This window comes from Eschrichtius robustus, chromosome 12 (assembly GCF_028021215.1).
Source record: "Eschrichtius robustus isolate mEscRob2 chromosome 12, mEscRob2.pri, whole genome shotgun sequence".
In the NCBI taxonomy this organism is placed as follows: domain Eukaryota; kingdom Metazoa; phylum Chordata; class Mammalia; order Artiodactyla; family Eschrichtiidae; genus Eschrichtius; species Eschrichtius robustus.
The window spans coordinates 83,188,981-83,208,753 of record NC_090835.1 but is presented as its reverse complement, the minus strand read 5'-3'; the positions used below and the strand labels follow the sequence as shown (position 1 = coordinate 83,208,753).

Below are 19,773 nucleotides of genomic sequence, written 5' to 3'. Positions count from 1 at the left end.
GGGTGGGGGGGCGGGGGGCGGGAGGAGGAGCGGGGGTGGGGTGGGGGGGCGGGAGTTGGAGGAGGAGCGGGTTGGTGGGCAGTCTGGGCTGCAGGGTGGGTGAGGGCTGCAGGTGGACAGCTCGCGGACCACCGGCTTCCAGTGCCTTGGGGATGGGGGCGCTGTGGGCGGGGCGAGGACCGCGGGTTCTTACCTGCCTCCGCTTGGAGCCTGAAGTTCAAGTTCAGTGAACATAAGTCCCTCTCGAGGTGAACCAGGGAGGAGGGAAAGCGAGGCATTTTAGGTCAGTCTTTTCTGTTCATCGGTGGCACCTGCATTGCAAAGACGTAGTGCAGGTTTTCAAGTTTAACAAAACACCTTTTCCTTTAGAAACTGTGGGCGGCGGGGTACGGGGAGGGAGAGGAAACATTTGGCAGAACGGAGGGATTTGAGAAAGGGGATCTGGGGACCAGCTTCTGTGAGAGAAGTTTCGAACCTAAATGGGAAAATAAAGTTCTTAAACCGTCTTCATCCATTTTTTTTTTTAAGGTGTGGGGCGGGGCCAGGTAGGAACTTTCATTTTCCTTTCTCTTTTCACCAACCAATTAGTAGAAAGCGGCTTATTAGCAGCAGAAGCACTTGCTTCGTATGTAGGCAATAGGATGGGGAGAAAAATTAGCTGGAAACTCCCCTTCACCTCCATCTCTCCTCATAGGGTCTAGTGAGATCAGTCTGGGACTGCTCAGAGGAAGTTTAAATGATTTGTGAAAAGCCCTGACATCTAGGATAGTAAGGTGTTAGCAGTAACTAAGGAGGAAGCCCGGAGTTGTGAACACGTTAGGAGGAGGTATTGCGGAAGATGGGTCATGAAGACGTCTCATACCAAAGGAAATCATAAGGCAAAGAAAGCGGAAGAGAAACTCACATTTCCTCTTGATCAGTGGGGGTTAGCTACATTGTCATTTCCAAGTGGAAGATGCCAAAAGTTTAGTGAGCGTAATTTTCCTGACGGGCAGGGAATATGCTATTACAATGAGACTACAGTCAGCCCCAAGGTTGTGACAGTGACCAATAAACTCTTCCCCAGATAGAGTTTTAGGAAATATGTTTAATTACTCCATAAAAGGAATCATCTAAATCATTAAAGACTTAAGTGCCAGAATATTCAGTCCTGCCCAAGTCAAAAATTAACAGCAAGCAGACTTTTCAGTTACAAACAACTACATAGAAGGGGATGACTAAATACTGCATATTCCTTCTCCAAGCTGCTGATCCAAAAACCAACATGAAATTTAGTATCTGTGATGGCTATTTCACTTTATCCTCTGTGCCTATTGTAAATCCTTAAACATAATAAGGCTCAATAAATATTTGTGGAATGCACTGTTCAGTTAATCATGTTTACCACATTATATTTATTAAACTACCTGGAGACAAGCTCTGAGATGTAGAGCTTCAGCCACCTTCTCAGCTGACATCGTGTGGGATCTGGACTTTGAAATGAACCTGAGGATGTTAGCGCAGCAAGGAACTTTAGGGTTAGGTGAGTTAACCTATTTGTTTTCACTTGAAAAACAGAGAGGGATGGTAACTTTCCTAAGATCACACAGCCTACAGAGCTAGGATACAAATGCATCATCTTCTGACTCCTAGTCCTGTCTAGGATGGACACTAGCTCTTAGAGAAAGAGCAGCCTAAAGGACACATAATATTATGGAAGTCAATTTTCATTAGGAGGAAAAGCATCAGGAAAGGCACTGCAGTGGTGTGAGCAGAAGTCCTTTGAAGCCTCTTAGCTCCAGCTCTAGGTAGCTCATAAGGGCATTCCATGTGAGTTGGCAATGCCAGAACTCTCAGATCTAGAAATAGCCAGTGCTAATATTAAAGTCTGTTCTTCCTTGTGGTTGTTCATCCTGAAAGCTCTAAGGAATAATTCATCTTTCCTTTTTCTGCATTCCTGTGAAGCAGGCCCTTCTTCATAATAATGAAGTCAAAATCCAGAGTTAAAATTTTAACTAAAAGCCAGGAACCTGAGATTGAAAATGATCTCGTCTTTTTGTCCAAAAAAGTACTATCTTTTCATGTGTTTCCTTGTGGGAGCCCTGCATGATCAGGGCAAGTAAAACCTGTGAAACAGTCTGGTTTTTCAGGGCACTCTTTGATTTTAGTGTGTGGGAGGGGACTTTCCATAGCATTTCACCAACGTGTTTGCTTGGAGAAGAGAGTCAGAAGGTCTGGTGAAATTTAAAGTCCTTTAGAAGGAGTCATTAAGGAGAGGAAGTCTGTCTGTGAAGAAGAGAAGACAGTCTGAAATCCCCACTAAGAACCTAGTTTTATTTGCTCCGAGCCATTTTATCCTGGCTCTTTGTATTGCTGAGTCTGTAAGAAAATGGGCAGAGGATGAAGATGTGTGGTTTACACAGATGTAATTACATTCACACCCTTAGCCGGTTCATAATGGCAGGCCTGATATTCATCAGCTAACTCAGCCTTGAGCTTCCTGGTGCCCACACCCACCTGGGGGAGAAGAATGTCACTGACCATCATGAGGAAAAGCATACACACCCACACATCGCTGCTCAGCTCAGCTCAGCGATGCCCACAACTCCCAAGCACACTCGGTGATCCAGCTGGGGAGTGGCCGCATGGCTGCCACACTGTGGCTGAGGGTGGGGAGGCTGCGAGGTGGCTGCTCTGACCCCACTGAACCAAGCCATCCTCCATCCGTGGTCAGCCACGCTCTGCTTACAGAGCCACCGTATCCTGCCTCCTTGCAAGAAGAGCCCCCAGCACCAGGGCTCTCTCCACACTGCCTCATCTTTGGCAGGACCTCTGAGTGTGTAGACTAAGTCCCACAGATGGAAGCAAGCCTTCCGGATGTCTCAGGAGACATTTTACTGTATCTGCAAAAAGCTGGGCCCCCAGCTTCAAATGGAGCCCGCCCACATGAAATTGCCTCTCTCTGTGCCGCAGAAAGCAGCTGTTGGACACTATTGGCTGGCTTCCCCGGTGCCTCTGACCGTGTGGGTAGATCTAGGGCTTGGTGTGCCTTCCATGACATCGGGGTTGCCATCTGTGCTACCTTTTGGCACCTCCAGAAAAGGTGGCTTGACCTAGAGGAGGTCATGGAGAGGTCCCGATGTGTGCTGGGGCTACTGGAAGCACGTGTAAAAGAACTATCTGAACAGCTGTCGGTGCCTTTCAGTAATTCTTTATGTCGTGCTGGTCCTGACCTTCATTTCAGCCAAGTGTTTGTCAGCTGCCCGTGATCCGGCCATAATTCACATGTGTTGGAAGCAAGTCAGCTTTGCCATAGGGGAGATGCAGGCACTCTCTCATCCACCGTCCAAAAAAAGAAACGGGGGGGGCGCCACAGGGCTTGTCCCAGTGGGTGGTGGAGCGTACCCTCTCCATCAGGGGCTGACAGCCCGGTACCAGCAACCCATCACCCCCGAGGACCTGTGTTTCAACAGGCGCTCTTGGCTGGCTGGGGCACTGTGGAGCAGGCCTTCAGGCAGCTGAGAGGCCGGGGGCAGTGTGGTCAGGGTAAGGCGCGGGGAAGCAGAGTGTATCTGTGACGTGGTCACTGGCTGTTCCTGGCTCCACAATCTGTGTATTATCTGAGGAGAGGTCCAATGCCCAGAGCTGGACCAGAGCCTCCACCCTCGCTATGGCGTGGAGCAGAACCAGCCTGCAGAGCGGCAAAGGATGAGGCACAAAGGCCGCTCGGGTTCCAGGTGCATCAAGCCACCAGCTGGCACCTGGCATTCCAGGCCGGGCCAACTCGGGGTGCTGACTACCCATCCTGCTTTTTCACCTGAATTCCACCTTCAGGCCCTCTTTCTTCTTTCCACGTTAACCCTCCCTCCCTTTTCCATTCCTGAGAATTATTCTGTTGTTGATGTTTGTAACGCTCCAAGGTGTTGTATCTTTTTATAAAGTGCCTGGAGAGGGCATGCAGGCTGGTCAGGGGCGTGGCTGGTTTATAGCCCAAGCAGTTGATAGTGGCCCATCTAACAACTTTAACTTTCCTGAGCACTGCTTTTATCACCCATAAAGCCAGAAACATTTATCTATCTATCTATCTATCTATATTTACACTTGCGCACACAAACCTGCCCTTCTCTGCACCAACTCTGTTCAAAGAATAATCTTTATTAGTTTCCTGCTGCTGCTGTAACAAATTGCCACAAACTTAGCCACTTAAAACAACACAAGTGGGACTTGCAGAAGGCACAGGGGTGACACACTGTGGTCCTTTGGGAGAATGGCAGTTAGTTCTGCAGGCTGGAGGGCATGGTGGGAGTGGGAAGGGAAGTATGGGGCTGCAGAGGTAGGCAGGGGCCGCAGGCCAAGCTAAGGAGGTTGAACGTATTCCTAAGAGCCAAAGGGAATCACTGATGGAATTTAATCAGGGGATGACATGATCACTTTGGCCTTTAAAGAACATAACCCTTAGTAGTAAAGAGGGATGAATTGGAGAGGAAGGAGAGGGAGCTGGGGGCAGGAGGACCAGCTAGGAGGTGAGCAGGTTACGTAGGAAGGCTGGAGACTGAACTGTACAGCCATGTGTGTGGAGGGTACTCAACCAGAACACACAGAAACTTCTTCCTTGTTAAGCACCCACCTTCTTCTAGTGGTGATTGGCCATCGTAGGACTGCAGCCCAGTAGCTCATTGGATGATGGGGCTGTCCGTTCTCCAGGTTGGGTTAACCTGAGGGATTACTGGGAGAGGTAGTTTCTGCGGCTGCCCTGCCCTTTCCAGCAGTTTTCAGAAGGCAAGAACCTTTCCTCTGCCCCTCTCAGCCCACCTCCCGGCCCACTGTCGCCCACCCAGTTGATGCTGAGCCGCAAGAGTGAGAGGCAAACCGTGGGCTGGAGTTCTGCAGAGCTGGACAGGAGCCTTGGCTTCCCCATCTTTAGGAATGGAGCTGGACAATCCCCAGACCCAGCTGTAACTTGATTTTGCTGTGTTTACCGTGTGCCCCTCCCCTTTTCCAGTTTTCTCTCCTTCCCTCACACAACGTCCTAGAAGTGAAAAACCTCACTGGAGGGTGGGTGTGTGTGGAGGGAGGGTGGGTAGTGGGGTGTGGGGAGGATTACAGGGTGAAGACTATACCACAGTGTGAAAGCTCTAGGAGTTAAAAAGTGTAATTTAAAAAAAGTTTTCTTACTCTTTTTACCTCCTTTAAGGTTTATCGGTTGGGAGCGGTGGTGGTGTGGTAATAGGTGGTTTTTAATATTAACGATGAAAATAAGGCAGAGAAGGAAGCCTTTGTTTTGCTTAGGGGGACACTGCTGAGATGCGGCAGGTGTTTATTTACTAATCTGGGGGTCAGAAGGAAGAGGAACAAGCCTAGGCCTGAGCTGTTTCAGGCTTGAGGTGAGAGGAAGGCTGGTCTTGGGGCCCCAGAACCCTAAGCAGCTGGAATCAGTGACCAGTGGGGAGGGGTGGCACTCAAAGCTTGATCGGGAGAGTAAAAGCACACCTCAGGCCCACGTTTCACTTGCACCCGCACTCTGCCGAGAGAATACTGCTGGGAAGATAGTAGTTGGGGGTCTGTTGAGATTAAGGTAAGCTTTGGGTGGACCCTAAACTTGAACAAGTTCTGAACTGGGAAGTCCATCTCTTAGGACCCCAAGGTCCTGGAATCTCTCCAGGCCTCGACTTCTCTCTCTGTAACATGAGCGAGCCCCACTGAGAACAGGGAGCTCTGGCACCGCTCCACTTCCCATGTGAAAATGTTGTCACTGTGCTTGCTCACTGTAGACCCAGCAGCGTTCTCTGGAGCCTCAGGGAGTTTGGCTGATGATCAGAGTCAGTCCCAGTTCCTGGGTGGAGCTGGGTGGCAGTAGAAGGGAAGAGGGAAGGGGCCCTGCTTCTCCTGTCCCTGCCATTCTCAACCTTCTGGAACCACAGAAGGCAGGTGCCTACCTAGAGGTCTGGTCATGACCTCAGTGAGGCCTGGGCTGAGGGGGGAGTTGAACAATGGAGCAGAGGTTGAGACAGTCAAAGGCACAGAAAGAGAGAAACTCTCCCATGGCTTTACCATCATTTGGTGAGAGAGCATCACAGGTAACTGTCTTCCCTTCAGGGAGTTTGAAAATATCCACTAAAACACCTATCCCCATGGATTAGTAGTTGGAGGTGAGCATTATAAGTTATCTGTGTATTCTACTCTCTTTACTAATCACCCTAAATAAGACACCAAGGATGCTTTGAGACCTTAAGGCCTAAAATAGGCAGTATCTATGCTTACAAAGACTAAAAAAATTCATACACAAAATGCTTACCATAATATCACACAATTAAGAATGTTCTGGACTTCCCTGGTGGCGCAGTGGATAAGAATCCACCTGCCAATGCAGAGGACATGGGTTCGATCCCCGGTCCGGGAAGATCCCACATGTGTGGAGCAACTAAGCCCACGCGCCACAACTACTGAGCCTGCGCTCTACAGCCCGCATGTCACAACTACTGAGCCCGTGTCACAACTACTGAGCCCACACGCCACAACTACGGAAGCCCACACGCCTAGAGCCTCTGCTCAGCAACAAGAGAAGCCACTGCAATGAGAAGCCTGTGCACCGCAACGAAGAGTAGCCCCCGCTCGCCGCAACGAGAGAGAGCCCGCGTGCAGCAACAAAGACCTGACGCAACCAAAAATAAATAAAAATTATATCTTTTAAGAAAAAAAGAAAAGAAAGAATGTTCCAGTGTAGGTTCAGGCAGTTAGTTGTCACCCTCAGCCCATTCTGTCCTGAAGAATGGCTACTGCCTCCTGGGGCTGGGTGTAGGTGGACCATCTGGACCAGGATGGCCATGTGGGAATTGTGCTGGTCTCAGTGGCCCTGCAGCCGGGCAGCTGATTCCCAGGCCAGTTCACTGGCCAGGCGCTTGTTCGCTGCCATATCAGTGGCAATCATGGCAACAACAGTCAGGTGGCACCTAAGGGTCAGGCTCTGGGCTGGAGCTGGTGCACTTGGCCTACCTGTGCTCTAGAGGGCACTGTAGACACGCCAGGAGATGATGACGAAGTTTCTCTCTGAGGCTGGTTTCTGTCTGGAGACTGGTCCCCTCTGGACTTCTGTTGGAGAAGAGAGAGAAATACTAGCTGTTCTCCTTATCCCATTTTTTCCAAGCCCCAGTTTTAAGACTGGAAGAGATTACCATGATGCCCCATTATAAAGTACATTGAAGGCAAGAGTCAGTTATAAGCTGGTGGAAGGATCATTGTGCTGGGGTTCTAGTGTCAGCCTTAGCATTAACTTGTAGTGTCTGTCACCTTCTGCAAACTACTTTCCCCTGGCTTAGTTTTCTCATCTGTAAAATGTAAGAGTCAAAGATGGTCTCCCAGTGTCCTTTCCAGCTTTAATATGCAGGTTCCAACACCAGCAGTGAAACCATGCTTTCTTAAATTTTCAGGAGCTCCAGGTCCTTTGAGGGGATCTCAGCCTGGGTTTTATCACTTGTGACTTCCCTCTCCACCCAGTCCCATGGCATTAGGGCTTTGGTAGAACACATTTGGCCACTTACCTGGCCCAGTTTCTTAGGCATCCTGGCTAATCTCCATCTCGGTTGTCTTGTTGGTCTGGGTACCAGCCGGGCTTTCAAGTCGGAGGTCACTGGGCAGCTCCAACACTTCCACTTCTAGCTTAAACTGATGCTCTGTCTCCGTCTTCCACCTCTGGTTCTGGTGCCTCTGCTGCTGCTGCGGCTGAGGAGAGCACCCTTCTGGCCCATCTTTCTGCTAATGACTTTTTTTTTTCTTCCCTGGGTCAGCTGGTTGTGGTGGTCAAGATCCCATGGCCGGGTCTGCTCCCTGAGGTTGGCTGGGCTGGTGCACCCAATCCATCTCTTGATCTGCAGCACCCAATCCATCTCTTCATGGAAGGGGCAGTCCTGAGGGGCTGGCCCAGAGCACAGAATAGCCATGTGGGCCTTCTTGTAGGCACCCTGAGGGCCTTGAACTTGATATGACAGTGGTGTGTATATGAGACATATTCCTGCACCAGAAGACACCCGGCCACATCTTCATAGACTGAAGTGTTGAGTTGAATCATCTTCAGGCACCTCTTGATGGCAGGCTCCTCCATGATGGCAAGCAGGTGTCAGCACTCTGCTGGGGCCCAGTGGACCCCAGATGGATCCTGCTGTGGTGCCTGGGATGTCCTGCTGGCTCCTGGCCTGGGGGTGTGAGGACTGAAGCCATCAGTGGAAGTCCTGGACTGGCCCTGTTAAAGAGAAACAGCACCAGACACTTGTTGAAGGCGTAAGACAGATTTTATTCAGACTACTGCAGTAGGGAAGCGAGACCCAAAATAAACTGGGCTCAACTCCAACTAAGACAAAGGTGGCTGAAGTTTTAAAAGGGAGAACAGAGAGGTAACTAAATGCAGCTATAGGGAAGTGAAAGCAGGGAACAAAAAGAGGCTAGGGAAAACTGTGGGAGCTAAAAAGGGGGCTATGGGGAAATGGAAAATTACAGAAGGGGGTGTGAATGGAAAATAACTGAAAACAGTTCGGCAATGTAGGTTGGGACTAAATATATCTTGTGGTTTGGCAGCACTGCATTTTCTTGAGCAAAGACAGCAAGGGGCTGGGGCCCCTTTAGCACAGGTAGAAGCCAGGCTAAAATTGGTCAATTGCTGGCTGGCCAATGAGGAAGTAGGTGGGGCCAGTCACCCTCCATCATACCGTTTGCACAAACATCTTTGTTGGAAAATCCCTTCAATGGAAATCAAACAGATCAGTTCCCACAGCACAGCTGACAGAAATATCTTGCTGGGCCAGACTGCTGTCTCTGCTAAGATGCCTCCCACAGCTGTAAGCACCAGCTGACTCCTCTTGAAAAGACACGACTGTTACGAAGAACAGGGCTGGCTTTGGAAGGCCAAGGCTGGGTGTGAGAAGGCTGTTGGGGGCTCCACACTTCAAGCGGGGACACAGGGGAGGAAGAGCATGAACCCTAGGTGTCAGGAACTGCCACATCCTTTTCTGCTAGCCTCTTGACCATGGCTCCCTGCCGTGGCTCCCACAGTAAGACAAGTCAGGTGCAGGATTCTGTGGTGCTTCTGGGGCCCCCCAGAAAGTTCCCATTTCCAGACATTGTCCTTAGTCTGTCTCCCTTGCTTTCCTGACAAAGCTCCCCCAGAAGTTAGTCTGAGTGTCCCAGCTTAGGGCTGGAGGAAGAAAAGGCTTCAAGGTTTCAACTTTTTTTTTTGCCATGCCTCGCGGCATGCGGGATCTTAGTTCCCTGACCAGGGATCGAACAGAGCCCCCTGCAGTGGAAGCGCGGAGTCCTAACACTGACCGCCAGGGAAGTCCCCAAGGTTTCAATTTTTGAACGTCTCAAAGAGGACCCATGAAGGCAGTGAAGCAAGAGGGAAAGGCTTGGAGGGCCTAAATGAGAGGCCAGGAGATCATTTATATAAAAGGTACTGTACATCTTTTGGTACCTGATTTTTTCACTCGGCATTCTCTTGATTAAACTTCTGTATTCCATTATAAGAATAAACCAATTCATTTCTTATTTATTCTATAATAGTTCTTATGCTTTCTATTTACCCAGCTTTTCTTTGATTTTTTTCCCCACCTCTTTTCCTGTTTTCTGTGTATCAACAGTGTTTTTATTCCTCTTTTCCTTTTATTGCTTTGGCAGTGATAAATTTTATTTCAATTTTTCTAGTCTTTACCCTTAAATTTTTAGCCTAACTGCCTTCAAAATGTCATTCTCCTTCCAAATAAATAAAGACCTTAAAATATTTAACTTTGATCAGCTCTAGCAATTTGCCATGTTACTATACCTAAAGTTGTGCTGTGTAACATGGTAACCACTAGCTACATGTGGCTACTTAAATTTAAATTAATTGGTGTTAAGTAAAGTTAACAATTCAGTTCCTTGGTTACATAGCCACATTTTAAGTGCTCAGTAGCCACAAGTGGCTAATGGTTACCATATTGAACAGAGCAGATATAGAATATTTACATCATTGTAGAAGGTCCTATTGGACAATGCTAGTTATTTCCATCTAGTTTCTGCCCCCCTCCAAATTAGTCATTATTATCAGTATTGCTTTTTATTTTTTTTAATGTATTTATTTTTAAAATTTTTATTGGAGTATAGTTGATTTACAATGTTGTGTTAGTTTCAGGTGTACAGCAAAGTGAACCAGTTATACATATACATATACCCACTCTTTTTAGATTCTTTTCCCATATAGGCCATTACAGAGTATTGAGTAGAGTTCCCTGTGCTATACAGTAGGTCCTTATTAGTTATCTATTTTATATATAGTAGTGTGTATACGTCAATCCCAATATCCCAACTTATCCCTCTCCCTAATACCCCCTGGTAACCATAAGTTTGTTTTCTACATCTGCAACTCTATTTCTATTTTGTAGATAAGTTCATTTGTACCCTTATTGCTTTTTAGAGTCAATATTTCTTTAGATTTACTTTTATGTTTACCAGTTTCTTCGCTCACCGTTGTTTTTGCATCCCATTCCTTACTTCTGTATTCAATTTCTTTCTTCCTGAAATGTATCCTTTGGGAGTTGGCTGTGGGCTGAATTGTGTCCCTTCAAAATTCATATGTTGAAGCCCTTGTCCCCAATTTGACTGTATTTAGAGATAGGTTCTTTCGGAGATAATTATGGTTAAATGAGGTCATATGGGTGAGGCCCTAATCCACTAGGACTTGTGGCCTTATGAGAAGTGTAAGACACAGAGCTCTTTCTCTCTCTGCACATGCTCAAAGGAAAGGCTATGTGAGGACTCAGCAAAAAGGTGGACATGTGCAAGCCAGGAATAGAGCTCTCACCAGAAAGCAAACCCTTCCAGATCTTGATCTGGGACTTCCAGGCTCCAGAACTGTGAGAATAAATTTCTGTTGTTTAAGCCATCCAGCCAGTGGTATTTTGCCATGGCAGTCCTAGCAGACAAATACAGAGTCCATTCAACAAGGGCCCAGAGTGTTATTCTGAAAGTATTTTGCCTCTTTGTTAATAGTTTAACAAGGTATAGGGACTTCCCTGGTGGCGCAGTGGTTAAGAATCCACCTGCCAATGCAGGGATGGGTTCGAGCCCTGGTCTGGGAAGATCCCACATGCCGCGGAGCAACTAAGCCCGTGCGCCATAACTACTGAGCCTACGCTCTAGAGCCCGCACCCCTAGAGCCTGTGCTCCACAGCAAGAGAAGCCACCACAATTAGAAGCCTGCGCACCGCAACAAAGAGTAGCCCCTGCTCGCTGCAACTAGAGAAAAGCCCGCATGCAGCAACAAAGACACAATGCAGCCAAAAGTAAATAAATAATAAATAAATAAATTTTAAAAAATAGTTTAACGAGGTATAGAATTCTAGGTTGTCAGGTTTTTTGTTTTTTGTTTTTGGACCTTTGAAAATATTATTCCATTGCTTCTGGCCTTTGTTATTAAAGTTGGCCTTTGTTCTGGCCTTTGTTATTAAAGTTGAGAAATCTGCTGTCAGTCTAAAATGTTCCTCTTTTCTTTGGGATTGCTTTTAATATTTTCCCCATATTTCTGGGTTTCATTACAGTGTGTCTAAGTGAAGGTTTAATTTAATATTCCTTGCTTAGGATTCATTGTGATTTTTTAACCTGAGGATTCTTTGATCAATGTTGGAAAAATTTTAGCTATTATTTCCTTTGTTCTTCTCCATCTGAAATCCCCACAAGATATATTTGAACCTTTTCCTTCTATCATTCATTTCCCTTAACTTCTCTATATAGTTTTCATTTTCCCCATTTTGCTGCATATGGCAATTTCCTTAGCTCCGTGTTCTAGTTTACTATTTCTCTTTTCAATGTGTCTCTTCTTTTAACCAGTCTTGATTTATTCTTTCAATAACTATACTGTTCAATTCTAAATGTTTGATTTGCTCAAATCTACCTTTCCTTCAGGGTCTTGTTGTCTCCTGAGTATTTCTTTACCTTTTAAAAAAATCTCTACTTTAAATATATTGATTTTAGAATCTAACCGGATTTCTTTGGACTTCAGTTGTCTAGATTATAAAATGAGGCTTTAGACTAAATGACCTCTAAGGTGACTTCCTGCTCTGCAATTCTAGCATACACCCTGATATTCATTTATTTTTAATGAACATTGTTGGCACACTTTGCATTTCCATTAATGAAGGTGGCATTGGAACACGGCAGTGAATAAAGGGTAATTATTTTAAAAGCCACCTTCCCCAGACCTCTAGGGCTCCAAGCCAACACCTTCCATTTTCTCATATCCCCTTCCTGTATTCGCACAGAGAGAAACAGGTGGCTAACCAGATGAACACAGGCCAGGAAAAATATCCATCTGGGTTTGGTTTCAGATCAGAGATATTTTTTGGAGGCTTATCAAAGAATCCAGTGAAAGGCTTGGGAAAGAAGTAAACACTAAACCTCTCACCTTCTCAGAGATTTTTGTTTTGAGCATTGTAGCACTTAACATATAAAATTAGAGTGTTAACGGTTTTTCTACACTCCTAAAACCAACAGAATAGCGCAGGGCTGGAAAAAGGATAACTAACGCTTGTATTTCTTTTTATCTAAAGATTCCCACAACTGAGCTAGAAAAATGTAGGAAGGTACTGGAAGTGAACTGTGGGTATGAGCTGGGGGATGGGGCATGGAGGAGGCGACCTTAGTATATTTCTGTAAAGGGCAGATGAGTGATCAGTACAACCATTTTTGAAGCTTGTATACCAGGGTGCTTCACAAACATCTTTTGAATTCTGCTCCTATGTTGTTGAATGTTCAGTGAGTAGAGGATGCAATGAGATTCAGTCTTTCCAAACCCTGGCCTCTGGTCTATCAAACTGATTGTAAATGCTGTGGATTGGAACTGTGGGTTTTTAGGCAAATGGCATGGAGCCAATTAAAATTAATACTCAGCTTGCTTCAAAGAGCACCGGCCCTTCTCCTGCCCACTAGCTGACCACACGCAGTCATGGTGCTTTTATGATTTATTTTCTTTGCTTAGATTTTTAGAATAAACTTGCTTGAGGCATAATTTATATATATTTCACTTTACTGAGGTATAGTTTATATATACCTTGTTTTAAAATTCAACAAAATAGAAATTTCCTTCCTTTTCCATACTGTCCTAGAAAAAGTTGTGGAACTAAATGTCAGAGTTGTATTCCTCTCCTAACTACTGGTGTTTTAAGGATACCTGCTTGTCTCTTAAGTTTGTTTTTCTGTGTCTTAACTGCAAAATAATTATTCATTCTAAATAAAGATCATTAGCAACTGTATGCTTTTTGTAAGCCCTTGAGGCACTATGTGTGAGGCCTGTGTGTGAGAATGTATTTATTCTACATATATGTAATTTCTCTCTCTCCCCCTCATTCCCACTTCCATCCAAATAGCTTTTAGATCTGTCCATTTTTACTCTGGAATGTCTCACTCTCATCCTCTTCTTTCTGTCCCTTCTTTGAGTACGCTTTCCAGGCCTCCTTTCTTTTTATCTGATTAAAATCATCATTTCTACACATCCTCTGTCTAGATTAATCTTCCTGATGCACAACTTTAATATTGTCTCTCCTTTGCTCAAAAGCCATCCATGGCTCCCTTTTGCCTACTAACTCCAGCACAGTCTTCTTACTCTGCTGGTGAGTGTCTTCTACAGTCAGGCTCGATACACCTGATTGCTTCCAGTCCTACCCACCTGTCTCACTGACCCTTCATTCCAGCCACCTCAGTCTCTCCCAAGGAGTTGGTCATTGTTGCCTTTACATTTTGCTTAGAATGTCACTGCTGTCACATTTCCCTAGAGGAAACATTGCCCACCTTTTGATCCTCAAATCAAATACTACCCCCTTTCTTTAGCTTCCCCTCATCACTCCTGTGCAAATTTATGTCTGCAGCTTGTACCCCAAGGTGCCTCACAAACATACACATAAAAATCTGCCATTTTTAATGCATATGGCACCTTGTACCACGCCTAGAACACATGTGCCTTTTCTCATGGTTATTTATGTTTGTGCCTTATTTTCCATACCGGATTGTAAACTTCTCATCTTATTCATCTCCGTATCCCCCTAAATATCTTGCATACAATAAAATACCAGTAATATTATTTATAGTATGAATAAATATCAGCATCTCAAAGCTCTGTTGGACGAATAAAGACAGGCATTTAAAATATTTTGAAACTTCAAAATAATGATGTACGGTTTACTTGAAGGATAAGATAGAATAAAAACTGATTATAAATAATATCTAATTTACTGTCTCATACATAGCTCACACATAATTGATTAAATGAATGAATAAACAAATGTTACAGGAGACATACAGATGCTAGCCCAACTTTTTTTTAAATTGAAGTATAGTTGATTTACAATGTTGTGTGATGCTATGCCATCTTAAATTATCCATCGTATCCAGAGAAAGGTCCCTCTATACCTTAAACAGTAAAATGAATAAGAAAAACTATACTGTACTAAGGTAAAAATAAAATCCACTGTCTTTTTAACTCAAGTAAAGTATTTTAGAATATAAAATATCTGTTTGCTTAATATTTAAGTAAATTCTACTGAGTCTTTTGGGTTAGATTCTGCATTTGGATCTTAACATACTCATTTGTTCTTAAATGCTATTTGATAAAGACATATAGATTGGGGCCAAATCCTGCCTCTGTCCATTACTGGTATGGGATTCTGGGATCTTTTAAGCTGTAGTCTCCTCACCTGTAAAATGAGGATTAAAAATAACCACATCACAAGGTATTGAAAAGATTAAATAAGATTACATAGTAAAGTACTTAGCATAGTTTCTGGCATAGAGTATATGTTCAATAAATTGTTGCTATTATTTCAAGCTAAATCATAAGCTATTTCAAGAGACAGATTTTTATACTCTAAGGCTGTGCTATCTGATATGGTAGCCACTAGCCACACGTGGTGACCGAGCCCTTGAATTGTGGTCAATCTGAATTGGGATGTGGGTAAGTATAAAAATCACACTGGATTTTTAAGAGTCAGTATAAAAAATGCAAAATACCTTATTAATACTTTTAAAACATTGATTACATGTTAAAATGATATTTTAGGTATATTGGGTTAAATAACGTATTGCCAAATTAATCTCACTTGTTTCTTTTTACTTTTTAAAATGTAGGTACTAGAAAATTTTAAATTATATATGTGTCTTGCATTGTATTTCTGTTGGGCAGTGCTGACCTAAAGTCTCTGGTCAAGGACAGACTTAGGTATATAGGTGCTCAACTAATATTTGATTGGTTGATTTACATGGCTAAATCTCTTCATTTCATCACATTGGCACAGTTAAAAGCTTAAAGGACTCTATTTTTTTAAAAACTGCATACAAATCTAGACAGATTTACAGAGTGGAGTTATTAATAGACAATCTCATATACTGTATTCACTCAGCAAGTTTTTGGTAATTTCTCCCTGTAAGTCTTTAAGGACTGAAGCAAACCTCTTCAAACAGAGCTGCTGTGAAATTTGTGCAATTAAGAATGGGGATGACCTTTTATTTGTCAATTATACCTCAATAAAACTGAAAAAAAAACCCCAAAAGAATGAAGATGACTTTTCAGGGACTAAGAAACCTGGCTGCTGAAATTAACCTTGGCAAATGACAATGAATCAACTATGCTGATTGGCAGGTCAACTATGTTGTCAAATCTAATGGGCAAATCCGGATCACTGATGCTCTCTGGTTCCTGGCTTTTCCTGCTCTCTGTAGCATATCTAAGCCAAAAGATTACAGGAAGCAAAAGATGGGGCAGAGGCTATGGGGCTCTCCTGTCTTTACCAGACACGCTGGCTAACTCCAGGAACCATTTGGTCTTCTTCCATAACGTTCCTTAAGCATGAAGTAAACGCCTCTGATGGCTTTCAACACTGGCAGAACCTGAGCCAACCAATACTCTATGAATACTCCTGTAGCCAATTTGCAGCAAAGACGGTCTCACTCAAAGAAGTGTGTGGATTGGTTCCATTGTAAGCTTTGGGTGCGAGTGGGAAGGGGGCTTGAATTTGGCTGTTTGAATCGTTCCAGAATGTGCCAGTGTGCTTCCTCTCCCTTCTCCCCAACATCTCTTGACCCCTCTCCAAACACTAATTACCACCAACACCACCACTATCACCACCACCAATGGTTAACATTTATTTAGTGCTTACTATATGCCAGACATTTTTCTCAATATTTTCCATCTGCTATGACTTCACTGAATATTCAAACCATTCTTTGAGCAGGATGCTACTTCTGTTCTAATTTTGAAGGTGAGAAAACTGAGGTACAGAGTGATTAAGAGGGCTTCCACAGTCACACAGCTAGTGAGTAGAGCAGTTAGAAAAAGAAATGAGTCTGCTTGTCTTGGTGCTCTTGACTCTAGCTACAGCATCGGGAGAAGGTTCTGACTAGTCCCTATCACAGAAGAAAACAGATCTGCTTGGTCAGGGAAAGCCTGGACCTGTAGGTTATTCTTTAAGCTGCTCTGAAACCTAGAGGTGTAAAGTTTTTGACCTCCAAAATTTTGTGGTTTTTGAGTTAATGTCAAAAAGCTATAATGGATTATGGCACTTTCCTGAGTGCCTAAAGCTAGGGTTTTGTGTGTTCCAAATATTCCTTTTATTTTTACTTTTATTTATTTATTTTTAAAATTGAAGTATAATTGACTTACAATATTATATTAGTTCAGGTGTACCACATAGTGATCTGATCATTTTATACATTGCAAAATGATCCCCAGGATAAGTCTAGTTACCATCTGTCACCATACAAAGTTATTACAGTATTATTGACTATATTCCCTGTGCTGTTAATACTAGTTATTAATCACAGGTGTTGTCTGAAAAGTTCTGCAACTTATAATATTGTTCATTGGTTTGAACAAAGATATATATCATTTAGTAAGTATAAATAATATTTATTATGGGTTTGTTCTGTGCCTTTGGGACTTTTTGGTCCTTGAGGACATGGAAAAATGTAAGTATTACATATACTTTGTAATCTGTTTTTCACCGGCTTCCTGCATACTTTTGCTCTACAAGGAGCGAGACTGGTTTAGGTCTAAGGTGGAGTGAAAAGGGATGCAGAGGCAAAGCAAGAATGTGAGCAGATATGGAAACCATAGATGCCGTGCTTCATCAGGTGACACCTGCTTCTTCATTCTGGTAGAGGAGGGCGTTGGTTCCACTGGACTCTATGACATACATACAAATGCCCCTAACTTTTTTCTTTTAGCAACCTGATTGACTGGCCTTTCTGAGCAGTTTGGAGGAGCAGGGAATAATGAAGGAAACACTTTCTCTGCTCAAAGATCTCATGCCCTAATGAAAGGGAGAAATACCAATTAAATATCAGTGTCACCAACAAGGACCTACTGTATAGCACAGGGAACTCTGCTCAGTACTCTGTAATAAGCTAAATGGGAAAAGAATTTGAAAAAGAATAAAAACATGTGTATGTATAACTGAATCACTTTGCTGTATACCTGAAAGTAACACAATATTGTTAATCAACTATACTCCAATATAAAATAAAAATTTAAAAAAACCTGAATGTCCTTCACAGATGAAGATAATGACATTAAGGGAAATCAAGTCTTTATCCAGAACCATGGCAGGATGGTTCCATGTGCTGAACTCCACAATTCTAAAAGGAATTGTTGGGAATTCCCTGGTGGTCCAGTGGTTAGGACTCCGTGATTTCACTGCCGGGGGGCCTGGGTTCAATCCCTGATCGGGGAACTAAGATCCTACAAGCCCCATGGCACGGCCAAAAAAAAAAAAAGGAATTGTCTTTACAGTTTCCAAATTTGCCATAGGTTCATGGAATGTTACAGATTTTCTAATTTCCTCATCTTTTTTATGAGAAAACTAAAGTCCACAGAAAAGTGTGTTAGAGTCAAAGGTTTGGTTTTTATATTTCTACTCCTTTGGACTTTCCATTGGAAATAATTTGATTTCTTGTTTGAACTAAACTTCCCGGTTCTTTTAGTGTTAATTTCAAGTTGTTTCCAGAGAAGAGAATATTGTCTGCATTACCTTCAATATAGTCATAAAATGACAGTATGATCAAGTATGATAAAGGCATTCTCAAGTTAATGAGTAATTATCTCTTACTACATAATTGCAAACAGAATCTTCATCTAGAATTCCTTTCTTTCTTTTTTCTTTTTTTTGGCCTGTTAATATAAAAAAAAAAAAGCAAGCAGGCAGATGACAGCCTTTTTCCTTTGACTAAGGATTGATGTATCTGCCCGCTAGGATGACACAAAAAATATGCTAACTATAAACTGTAAAATAGGACTTCCCTGGTGGTACAGTGGTTAAGAATGCGCCTGCCAATGCAGGGAACACGGGTTCGAGCCTGGTCTGGGAAGAGCCCACATGCCACGGAGCAACTAAGCCCGCGCGCCAAAACTACTGAGCCTGCGCTCTAGAGCCCAAGAGCCACAACTACTGAAGCCCACGCACTTAGAGCCCGTGCTCCTCAACAAGAGAAGCCACCGAAACGAGAAGCCTGCGTACCACAACAAAGAGTAGCCCCTGCTCGCCACAATTAGAGAAAGCCCGCGCGCAGCAACGAAGACCCAATGCAGCCAAAAATAAAAATAAAAATAAATAAATTTAAACTGTAAAATAACTAAGAATATATATACACATACAAATAGATGGCATATATATTGATATGGTTTAGGCAGCTTATACTTAAAATATTTATCGGGGCACAATGAGTCCTGGAGACCTTCAAACATAATTTAATAATTAGTTGGCCTAAATTTCAAATATAGAATTACCAGGTGTCTAGACCTGTTCAGTAAAATTAAAAATACATGCAGGGACGATGGGACTGCTCCTTACTGTGCACTGGGTGGTTACGGGGGTGTATACATAATAAAAATTCATCGAGCTGTACATGTAAGATTTGTGAATCTTACTGTATATAAATTACACCTCAAAAATAAAGCTAAAAAATAGAAACAAATCGCAATATGTAATTGGTCTTTTAATTATTTATCATTTCAGATTTGCTATATTTTAATTACTAATTGATACTTAAGAGTGGCTTGAAACACCTTTTTTGTTTCTCCTTGTGTCTTTTTATCTTTCAATAAACTAAGTTTTTCAAAAAGAACTTGTGATTTTCTCACAAGGCGAGAAAACCTTTAACTTACCCGTTTGCAAGTAGGATGGTGTAGTAATTACGTCCAGAATTTCGTTTTCTTATGGGGTACTTCAAGCCACGGTATTCAGATGGCAAACGGGTCTCACTGAACTAAAGAACCTCTCCCAAAGATGCTATGATTCTATTTTCCACCCCCAGATTCTCGAAATTCACATTTTCCCCCTGGATGCCACTAGAGGTTGCTGGTTTGAAAAACATATCTATGCACATCTGATTTAAATATATTTTTTAAACGATTTGCCTTTATGTTTGTATTTCCCTGCGTTCTAAACCTCCACGCTCTGACGTCTAGTCTACTTTCAGTCCAATCTCCGGGCTGAGTTTCTTTACTCTGCGGCAGGTCAGGGAACCACAACTTGAAAAAAAAAAAACCCCTATAAAACATCCGGAAAAAAGAGGAAAGACTACGACTCCCAGAATGCAGTGCTCCCAGGTCACGCCGGCTCTCCGGCTGCCCAATGACCGGGCTCCGCGAGCATCCTCTCGTCCTATTGGTCAGCTTTCCCGTCAGTAAGGGCGGAGCGGAGAGGGCCCCGGATGGTACATTTCCCGCCACAGCGAGGCGCCGCGTGGAAATCTCGGAGAAGCAGCTCTCGATTGGATACTCTCTATTCT

General features: G+C 43.6%; 1 long non-coding RNA gene across 1 annotated transcript; it reads right to left on the bottom strand.

Annotated features, from left to right (window-relative positions):
* Positions 1-201: 201 nt before the first annotated feature.
* On the bottom strand, positions 202-19,278 carry LOC137773791 (uncharacterized). The gene is made up of 4 exons (XR_011075729.1): positions 19,148-19,278; positions 7,518-8,215; positions 6,973-7,068; positions 202-311 (listed from the first exon to the last, which is right to left on the bottom strand). It is a non-coding gene; the product is annotated as an uncharacterized lncRNA (long non-coding RNA).
* Between the last annotated feature and the right edge of the window lie 495 nt (positions 19,279-19,773).